The sequence below is a fragment of the Suncus etruscus genome, chromosome 6 (assembly GCF_024139225.1).
Source record: "Suncus etruscus isolate mSunEtr1 chromosome 6, mSunEtr1.pri.cur, whole genome shotgun sequence".
Taxonomy (NCBI): Eukaryota; Metazoa; Chordata; class Mammalia; order Eulipotyphla; family Soricidae; genus Suncus; species Suncus etruscus.
In genome coordinates, this window is record NC_064853.1 from 23,574,804 (window position 1) to 23,585,218 (window position 10,415).

The 10,415-nt window shown below is 46.1% G+C and overlaps 1 pseudogene; it reads right to left on the reverse strand.

Annotated features, from left to right (window-relative positions):
• Positions 1-9,263: 9,263 nt before the first annotated feature.
• On the reverse strand, positions 9,264-9,692 carry LOC126011653 (sorting nexin-10-like; annotated as a pseudogene).
• Between the last annotated feature and the right edge of the window lie 723 nt (positions 9,693-10,415).

The window sequence follows — 10,415 nt, forward strand, 5'->3', positions numbered from 1 at the left end:
GGTCGGCGCCTGGGATGACTGGATCCGGGACTCCCTGGAAGGAGTCCCTGGCACACAGGTTCCCCTGTGGGCACTGCAGTTCAGCTCCACTGGTCCTGGGCCCCACCTCACTCCACCTTCACCGCCTCTCACCTTCCCTCTGGCTCCTCCAGAGTGTGAGGGAGGGAGGGAGGGATGAAGAGAGGGAGGCCACGGCTAAGGTTTTGACATCAGCTCATTTGCCTGTGGGGGCTGAGCTACATGGACAGGAGGCCCCACACCTGCCAGCTCCAGGAAAGCTGGGGAGAAGCTGCTGCTAGAGACGTCGGAATGTGGCTGCAGAATTCCAGGGTTCGGGCAGGCAGTTTGAAATTCTGAAGAATTCTAGACTCTCAAGGTCATCACCCATTCAGGGCTGAGGAAGCAAATTACAGCTGCGAGCTTGGCACTGCTCGAACCCTTACAGGTATGAGCTCTGAGAGGCAGGGATCTCTAGACACCCCCCCCCCCCCTTACAAGTCACAATGGTGACATAGGGGCCCGCTGGGCTTTGAGCCACCATCCCAGCTTGATTCAGCCTCTTGGAGATCTGCTGGCTCCCCTTTGAATGTGGGCCTCACACACATCCAACTGCAGTGTATTTGGGAAGAGATTGTATATGGCAGCATTGGAGATGGGACCCAGGGCTGTACGCTTGAAGACTCAGCCCTCCACCCCCCCCCCCCCCCACGGCCTCCTAGATGTCTTACACCGAGAGCAGCAGCTCATGGGATTTCTGTCCTGAGGACAAGCTGATGGGGAGAATAAGATTTCTCTCAGGGCTCTAGGAAAAGGAGAGTCTTTGAATGGAGCCCCAAAAGAGAGCTTAGGGGGTCCCCTCCAGGGAGAGGTTGTTAAGAGGTCCAGGTGAGAGCTGAGAGTGTCTATGACATCCAAATTTGGTCCCATAAATTTGGGTCAGCAGCTCTGCTCTGCACTCAAAAGTTTGAAGTTTTAAAGTTTGCACCAGAGTCAGGAGTGATTTGTACAGCAGGTAGGACATTTGCCTTGCATATGGCCAACCTGGGTTTGACCCCCATATGCTTGGGGGACTATCTCCATATATATGGTCCCCCTTGCTTCCAGGAGTGATTCCTGAGAGTAGAGCCAGGAGTCAGCCCTGAGCAATGCTGGGTGTGCCCCCAAACCAAAACAAACAAAAAGCAAAGTTACCACCAGGTGAAATCCCGGAATTAGCAGCCACCTGGATGAAACCAGAGGACACCGTGACTTGGGAAGTGAGCAAAAGAACCAGCAGGACAATCTCACTTACCTGTGTGGCAGAGAACAAGTGGCCGAGGGAAGGCAGTGTCCTAAAGAGATGTGCCTAGATCCTACCCCAGAGAACAGGAAGGAGAAGGACAGAGAAGGAAAGAAATCAATGGGAGAGGGGCCTGAGAGATAACACAGTGGTAAGGCGTTTGCCTTGCAAGTGACCAACCCAGGACCAACTTTGGTTCGAAACCGGCATCCCATATGATCTTCCCTGCCTGCCAGGAGTGAGTTCTGAGTATAGAGCCAGGAGTAACCCCTTGAGTGCCACCAAGTATGACCCAAAAACAAAAGCAAAAGGAAAGAAAAGAAAAGAAATCAATGAGAGAAAGGACAAGATGAGGTCAAGAGGGCCTGGGGGGCTTCAGTAATGTAGGGGAGCAGCATAGTCTTATCCAGACCAGAGTCAGCAATACTGGAAATGGAAACTTTAAAACATGCCTGTCAAGGTGGCATGCTGGAGTGGGGATGGAAGAACGTGGGGTCACTGATGGAGGGAAATTGATGCTGGTGGTGGGATTGGTCTAAAACGGATCTATAACTTTGTAAATCACAGTTCTTAAATAAAAGAAAAAAATCTTAAGTTCCCACCAGAGTGTTTGATATTTAAGCGGTGAGGAGTGAGGGGGAGACACTTTGAAATCTGTTTATTAGCAGGTCAGGATCCTGCGGGGAAAACACAGGAAAAGGATGAATGTTCCAGAAAAGGAGAGAGGCCCAAAGGACCCAAGTCTGGCCTGCTAGATAATGCTCCCTTCATCTGACTTGTACTCCCTCACTCCAGTCTCTTGGCCCTGCAGGGATTGTGGCGTCCTCTAGTGGCTATGGAACAGGTGTTCAGCTCTGCAGAGGGGCAGGGAAGATGGAACTCAGGAGCACCAGAGGTGGACCCAAGTGGAGAACAGGCTGAGCTCTGCTCCCTCTTCCCTGTGTAGGACCCAGCTTCCCTTTCCCTCTTCTCTCAGACAACAAAAAATAGATGGAGAAGGGATAAAAATCAGAAGCTCTGGGACTAGACGGTGCCATGAAATTGCTCTAATGGTGAGGTTTAATGGGAGCGCATTCGGGCATCCTGGAAGTTCCTATCACCCTGCTCCCTGCTCCGTGCTCCCTTGGCGGCCTCCAGCCCTCTCCTTCCTCCGCAGCCAAGTGCGGAGCTGCACAGCCACAAAGACCTCTAGAAACAGAGGACTGATTTTACCATCCAAGACAAAGCAGAAGTCTTCCGCACACTACGAAAGCAACAAGGGGAGAGTAAATGATCATGCAAGGAGTCTAGAGTTAATCCCATGACAGTATTCTTCAGGGGTGGAGAAACCCTGTGTCTCCTAGATCAAGGGAATTCCCTCTACAATAACCCCAATAGTTACTGTGCCTATGCAGGGGGATAAAAAAAAAAGGAGGGGGGAAAAAAAAGCACAAAACAATCATTTTTCCACATGTTTATTTATCGATTGATCGATTTTTTGACGTCTTTATTTTGGTGTGGAGATTACGGTTGATGTCTCCAATATTATTTTATTTTATTTTGTCTTGTCTTTCTCTTTCTTTTTGCATTCGAGCATGAGTTGATTTCAGAACCGAGACTATTGTGTGGTGCCTATCTTTATTGCTGTAGTGCTCACCGGTTATTTAATTTGATAATTTTTTCTGTATTGTTGTGGCATTTCAATTACCTTTTTCATATCCTCTCTCAAACTGAGGTTGGAAGCCTCTAGAGAGACTCAGCCCATTTTCAGCGTATTTGACTTTTGACTTCTTTTTTATTTCCTCTTATTTTGTACCCCATTCTATTGCTTTTCTTGCCTTCAAACAAAACCACATACCTCGATTTTTCTAGCTCTGCCTCTTAAATAGAAGGGGAAACGAGGGTTCCAGGACCAAACAGATATGAGATCACTAATAGTAAGCCAGACAAAGAGGGGACCACCTACTCTAGCAGCCCGGGGGGTGATGGTGGGGTATATGAGTTGTAGAAAGGGAACTGGAATGGGGGGAGGACATAGTTGGTGAAGGGTATTCCCCTGACTCAATGTTAATATGAATCTAAAATACTACTGTGAAAGATATGTAAGCCATTATAGAAAAAAATATGTTTTTAATCAGAACCTTTCTTTGACTTACATGTATTATTATTATATCAATTATATTATATGTTATGTTATGTCACTATATTATGTTATGTTAGCTTACCTCATTATGTTAATCAATTTTGTCTCCTGAATAAATTCTTACAATAAAAAAAAATAAAATAAAATAAAAAGATAAAAAAAAAAAGAAGTCTGTCTTCCAGCAGAGGGCGTGCTAACATGAATTTTCTGCCAGAGGAAACCCAGGCTCCCAATGAAGGGCAGCAAGAAATAGATCACACCTATGGGATAATATATATGGGATAAAAATATATGAAATAATATGTATGGAATAAAATATATGGGATAATATATATGGGATAAAATATATGGGATAATATATATGGGATAAAATATATGGGATAAATGCAAAAACGGAGGCTCATGGAAACTTTGCAAACGAATCCCAACTTGGTCCCCAGTCTCTACCATCTGCAGGACACTGAGCTGTGTGGGCCTGCGTGGACTTGAATGTGAGCATGACTGCCTGTGCCTAGCTTTTGGAGGCTCGGTGTGGTAAAGGCTCTGAGGCAGGCACAACTGCTGGTGGGCACAGGGATGTCGGTTGAGGGTGGGATATAGTGAAGGGACAGGTTCAGGGAAGGAGTCTGGATGGGAGTTGGATTTACCTCAGTCAAAAGCACAGGGAGAGGTGAGCAGAGACTCAGTGCTGTGGACACAGCTGTCCCTGGTTGCATGCTGCTCCCCTGTCCCCAGACTGCAGAGCCAGGTCTCTCTATCTGGATTTCTGCCCACCACCATCATCCCCCACTTCCTCCTCATCTCTCACACCTACACCTGCCTCAGGGATGTGAGCATTCAGTCCCATCACCTTTACCAAGCTCATCACCCTTGTCTGAACCCCCAAAACCTCTGTCTCTGCTTCTACCCTTGTCCCCTGAAGTCTCTTTCCATCCTAAATGCCAGCTCTTATGCCATCACTCCTCTGCTTGAAACCCTGGAGTGACTCTTTCTAACCAGATTAAAAGGCAAAGAACAAAATGTTCCACCAGGCCTGGGTCATGTGTCTCTCCCCTCAATTCTCGGCCCTCCAGTCCTGATTTCTCTCCAGCCAGCCTTGCTCCATGTTGAATCCATGGGCATGGGCACCCCAGGGCCTTTGTGCCTGCTACCATTCCTCCCTCTCTTGCCTTCCTTCATAATTTCTCTTGCAAAGACCAGTTCAGCCACACATCATCACCACAGCTGTCCCCAGGCAGTATTTTTTCCTCTCTAGTCTCTCTTCCTCTACTTCCACATGTGATTTAGCCGCTTTCTTGTCTGTACACACACACACACACACACACACACACACACACACACTTACTTCAAGCTTTGGGGGCACTGCAGTGCTCATGATAGTATCTCAGGGGCTGAGAGCAATGTCCTTGCATCCTTGATGGGAGCAGAAGGTGCGCTGAGATCTGGGAGAGACAGCTAATGCCTTGGGTGGACTAAGGAGTCAGATATAATTCAGGGCCAGATTCACCTCAGAAGCAGCTTCTAAAGTCTTTCCAGAGCTACGGACCAGCATCTGCTCACAAACCGGTCCAGGCACTGACAGATACAACCAAAGACATGGACCCAAGGTTCTGGATGACGGAAAGTGGCTGCTCTGGGGGATGTTGCAGGGGACAAACAAGGGCCTGGTTTTAATTTATTTTATTTTGGGTTTTTTTCAGGGGTGCAGAGGATGGGACCAAGCAGCAAGTGCTCTACTGCTGAGCCACTTCCTCAGTCTCACATATGATTGGATGACTGTTGCATAAAATAGCCCTTGGATTGGGCTGGATGGAGGTGGATGGAAAGAGGGGCCTTTCTCCTCCAGCCCGGACCACGTGTCTGCAACCCCCTTCAGTCAGTGGTCTGCAGGTTCAGGATAGCGGCGGGGAGAAAACTCACAGGCAGTCAGGTTCCAGGACACATCAACTTTATTCAGGCCCTGGCCAACATGTGTGTGTGGCTATCATAACCTTTTACGCTGGATCCCTATTCAGCCCTGCATTGTACCTTGTCTCTCAGTCATCTCTCCTCCTTTTGCTTCTCTCTCAATCCATCCTCCAAATCCTCTAAAATTTCCCACTGCCCTTCAGGCCAAACCTTCTGTTACCTACCAAAGACCCCTTCCAGAAAAGGGCAGGTCTTATTAGCAGGTAAGGTTACAGGAAGAATGGGGGATGGGGTAACAGATGACAATTACTCAGCTCTGCAATGAATTTGGACAGTGTTAGGGAGTGGGGTAGAATGGGGGTTTGGTCGCAGGAATCTGGGGAGAAAAAGTCAGGAAGATTCTTAGGAAGAAACTACAGATTCTTCAGCTGTAGACCTGGTATAGCAGGGAAGCCACTTACTTGCCTGTGTTCGATCCCCAGCATCCCACAGAGTCCCCCAAGCATTTAAGCACAGAACCAGGAGTAAGCACCAAACACTGCCAGGTGTGACCAAAAAAAAAAAAAATAGTTAGGGATTGGAGAGCAAAAAGAATTTTGACTGGGAATTTCCATCTGATGTGAAGCTGAGAATTCTGGGGGTGGAGTCGGCAGTTACCCCAGAGCATAAGAGAAGAAGGCTCCAAAAAAGGAAGACCAGGCCAGCTTTGAGGTCTACACAAGATTGGGGTTCAGGAGAAGAGATTAGGAAACACACTGAGTTTGAGGGCAGACCAGCTTCCTGGGCTCTGAGGGTCCCCAGTTTACAGCAAGACCACCAAGGTAGCAGGGATCCTGCCACATCTGGGGACCTGGGGATTTAGAGAAAGTCATTGCCCCATGGGAGTGCAAGGGCTTTGGTTGGGCCCCACATGAGAGCAGAGTAGCAGAAAGCTTTTCTCCTGTCTCTGCTCCTGTAGGCAAAAGGGATGCCTCTGAGTCACACCTGCACCTCAATAATGCACCTGCCTGGTAATGCCTCAGAAAAGGGATTGGAGAAGCTGGGGATCCCAGAAACCCTTTAGGCATTATAGAGTCTGGTAAATTTCCTGCCTCACTGTAAAAACGTCCCTGTGGATTTATAGGAAAATGGTGTGAGCATACATGTGCGTGTGTGTGTGTGTGTGTGTGTGTGTGTGTGTGTGGTGTCTGTGTGCCTGTGTGTGACCACCTGTAGGTCTCACTGCAAAGTCAGAGACAAGGCAGGATTTAAGCCTACTTCGCCATCAAGGTGGGAAGGGCAAAGGGCAGCCAGGGGAGGAGGTAGACAAGGGAGTGAGTGTTAGGTGCTCTAGCTTCTAATGGGCCATTCCAGAAAGTTCCAAGATTGATGTGGGTGACTGAGGGAATGGGGGGGTAGAACCAACCAGTAATGGGTCACTCAACAGATGTCAACAGAGCCCTCCAGAGGCCAGGTGACTTTCTCAGCCTTGTCCCAGGCACTGATCCAGGAATCACTCCCACCTCCCACCCCCAAATTTCTTTTTTTTTTCCTCAATTTTTTCTGTTTAATGTGAAAATGATCATATAGTGACGTTTATGAAAATTTAGGCACTACTCAACATCAATTTTGCTAGCTACATTACACCATCAAAGAATAGCATGACAATTGGTGGCACAACATGGTTTTCAAAATTGCAATGGCACAGAAAAAAGGATGACTTCAGATACAGGGCATGGTCCTTCAATGACAGGATGGCAAACTTGACACGTTGGGAAGATCAAAAGAAACTGCTAACTCCTTCCCTTATTACAATCATAACTCCCAGATGATAAATTCAAAGGATCCAAGATATATGAAATCAAAATATTTACAGAAGTTTGTTTTTTTTGTTGTTTTTGTTTTTGTTTTTGGTTTTTGGGCCACACCCGGTGATGCTCAGGGGTTACTCCTGGCTATGTGCTCAGAAGTCGCTCCTGGCTTGGGGGACCATATGGGACACCGGCGGATCGAACCTCGGTCCATCCAAGGCTAGCGCAGGCAAGGCAGGCACCTTACCTCTAGCGCCACCGCCCGGCCCCAAACAAAGACCTTTATATTTTTTTTTCTGTTTTTTTTTTTTTTTTGGTTTTTGGGCCACACCCGTTTGACGCTCAGGGGTTACTCCTGGCAATGTGCTCAGAAATCGCCCCTGGCTTGGGGGGACCATATGGGACGCCGGGAGATCGAACCGTGGTCCATTCCTTGGCTAGCGCTTGTAAGGCAGACACCTTACCTCTAGCGCCACCTTCCCGGCCCCAACAGAAGTTTTAATAATGGCTTAGACCAAACAAAAATACCAGGAGAAATTAAGAAACTAATTCTAAACCTAAATTTAATTTTTTTTTTTATTCTTAGTTATAAGCAGTCCAAAGACTTTTAAACACTAGAGTAACATTTAAACTCTCAGTTAAAAGAGGTAACATTTGGGGCCGGCGAGGTGGCACTAGAGGTAAGGTGTCTGCCTTGCAAGTGCTAGCCAAGCAAAGGATCACGGTTCGATCCCCCGGCGTCCCATATGGTCCCCCCAAGCCAAGGGCAATTTCTGAGCGCGTAGCCAGGAGTAACCCCTGAGCATCTAACGGGTGTGGCCCGAAAAAAAAAAGAGGTAACATTTAATTAAAAGCAACAAGTTATCTCAGATATGCAAAATTACCTCTTGTTTCAGAGGTACTTTGATTCATATCATAGGAAGGAAAATGGATAATTATCTCCAAAAAATGCTGCCTCAAACTGAAATCTGAAGTACAAAATAATTTCTCTAAGACATTTCTTTAAGTCTTTGAGCCACTCACAAAAAATTCTATGAAAGTTATACCAATTTTCAGGCAGAAAAGAGAAAAGGCTTTTACAAAATAAATAAGTCTGAAGTTATTAAGTTAATAGCCTTTTAAAATCTTTTGGTAAAATTGAATTATTATTATAGCATCCTACTTTTAACACAAGTAAACAAGTAACCAGCACTGATACTCAACATCACTGGTGATAACTGCACAAGGTCAGAAAATAAATCATTGATCCATAATTCTAATGATCAGCTGATAATGAAAACAAATGCTTTGTTTCCAGGAGCCACGTGTCTAAGCTGATTTTGGACAATGAAAATGTATTTCCGACATTATATACTACAAATACGAGCAAAATTCTTAGGAGTATCTGTGTGTGTGTGTAAGTGAGTGTGTGTGTGTGTGTGTGTGTGTGTGTGTGTGTGTGTGTGTGTGTTTCCTAAGATGTATACATCCTTTGAACATGCCTGAGTCATAAAGGTACATTTTCCAACTGAGCATGAAGAGATAATGGGAAAGGTTAAACCTTCTTAACAGACTCCAGAAGCCCAAAAATCATATTTTCCCAGCATAGGGGAAGTACCCACAAAATACCAGCCTCGTTTCTGAAAGGCGGGCTGGTCTAGGCTGCCAGTCTTCATGGTGGTTAAGATCATACAGGCTATGTTGACAATAATACTGCTCACTGATACAAGGAGGAATGCTGGAGCTAAATTTGAAATGCTCCTGATTTTCCTCTCTTTTACAATTCAATTAAGCTATCTCCATTTTCTTTTTCCAACACAGCAAATGTTTCTAATCCAAGCAGAATCTTATTTTATCAATAATGTTCTTTTATCGGGAATAGTATTGCATTCACAGGTTTTTAGCTTTTTTTTTTTTTCACAGAAGCTTAACCAAAAAAGTAACAACCACCACCAAAACAAACGAACAAACAAAGCCACTAATAAACAGCACAAGGTTTTTACAAATTGGAACGCTCAATATCACGACGGTGAGCTTTAGGTATGAATAGCTTTAGCTGCAAGCTTGCTCCTCTATGACTGGACGTAATTTTACTATTCCTAAGGGATAACATTAGGATTCTTTTTCAGGATTTCTGTGGAGCTGTGTTGTTTTTACATCCGTGTGAACTGAGTCATGATCTACATCATTTTCTTTTTTTCCCTTCTTCGTCTTCTTCAGGGAAACGTCTATTCATCAGAGCCAACTTGTGAATGGCTTCTTCTACTGAGTACTTTGTCTGCCTTGATGTCCTCTGAGTTTAGGTGGCTCTGCAGGAAGAGGTGAAGGCTGCTGTCTGACAGCAGAAGTGCATTCTGGAGGACCTTTTTGAGAAAGTCTTCCAAACCCTGTCGACACTAGTCTACATGTTGGCGATGATTTGTGTTGAAAAACAGGTTTTTAGATGGAAGTTCTGGAAGTTGTACATAGGATGTTTTCATTGTGAAACACGTGCTGTTGGTATGGATGCATATTTTATAGACAATGTAAGAATGCCAGTAGTCCTCCTTTTGAATCCTCAGATCTCGAACCCAGATGCTTACGAACTCTTCTTTTTTTGTTCTTCTGGAAACATCTTCAGCACAGGACAAGATGAAGCTGCGGTTGCGGGCTCCAGGCTCAGCGCTGGGCTGGCGGCACCGCGCGCAGGAGGGCAGCGGAGTTTGCTGACTCAAAGGCGGGGAGCCAAGTGCCCAGGAGTGCACCCCAGCGCAGCCCCGTGCTCTCCATGCACAGACCCGCAACAGAGCAACAGACAGAGGGGCCCGAGACTCGCTCCCCACCCCCAAACTTCTAATTGCCTCTGGGAAGTTCAGGAAAGAATGTAATCTTCTGAAGAGATCACTTTGAAATCTGCTTTGAGCAACTTGATCATTTGACTTTTGCAAAGTGTTAATATGTTATTAACTTGGAACAGCTTGAAGGGCAGAAAATGAATATTTGGAATTGAAGCATGGTGGGAGTTAAGAGAATAAACGAAGGGGAAGCCAGGGAGTAAGAGATGGGCACTGCCAGCTCAGTGGTGCAAGTGGGTGCCACCAACTTTTTATTGTTTCAACCCAATATATTTACATAATTCTCACCTCTGGAACAGTTCAACCTCAGCTTGGCAAGCCAGAACTGACAAAATACAATGAGTCTCTGGGTGGAGCCTTGACACCAGGAAGCACCCACCAGGGTCCTCAATCCTGGAAAATTTGTGCATACTCTTGTTCCACCTGACTCCATTAACCACTTCCTCACTTGTCTGAAGTCATGTGTGTGGACACAGGTTCTTCTCTGCAGAGCTCACACTCAG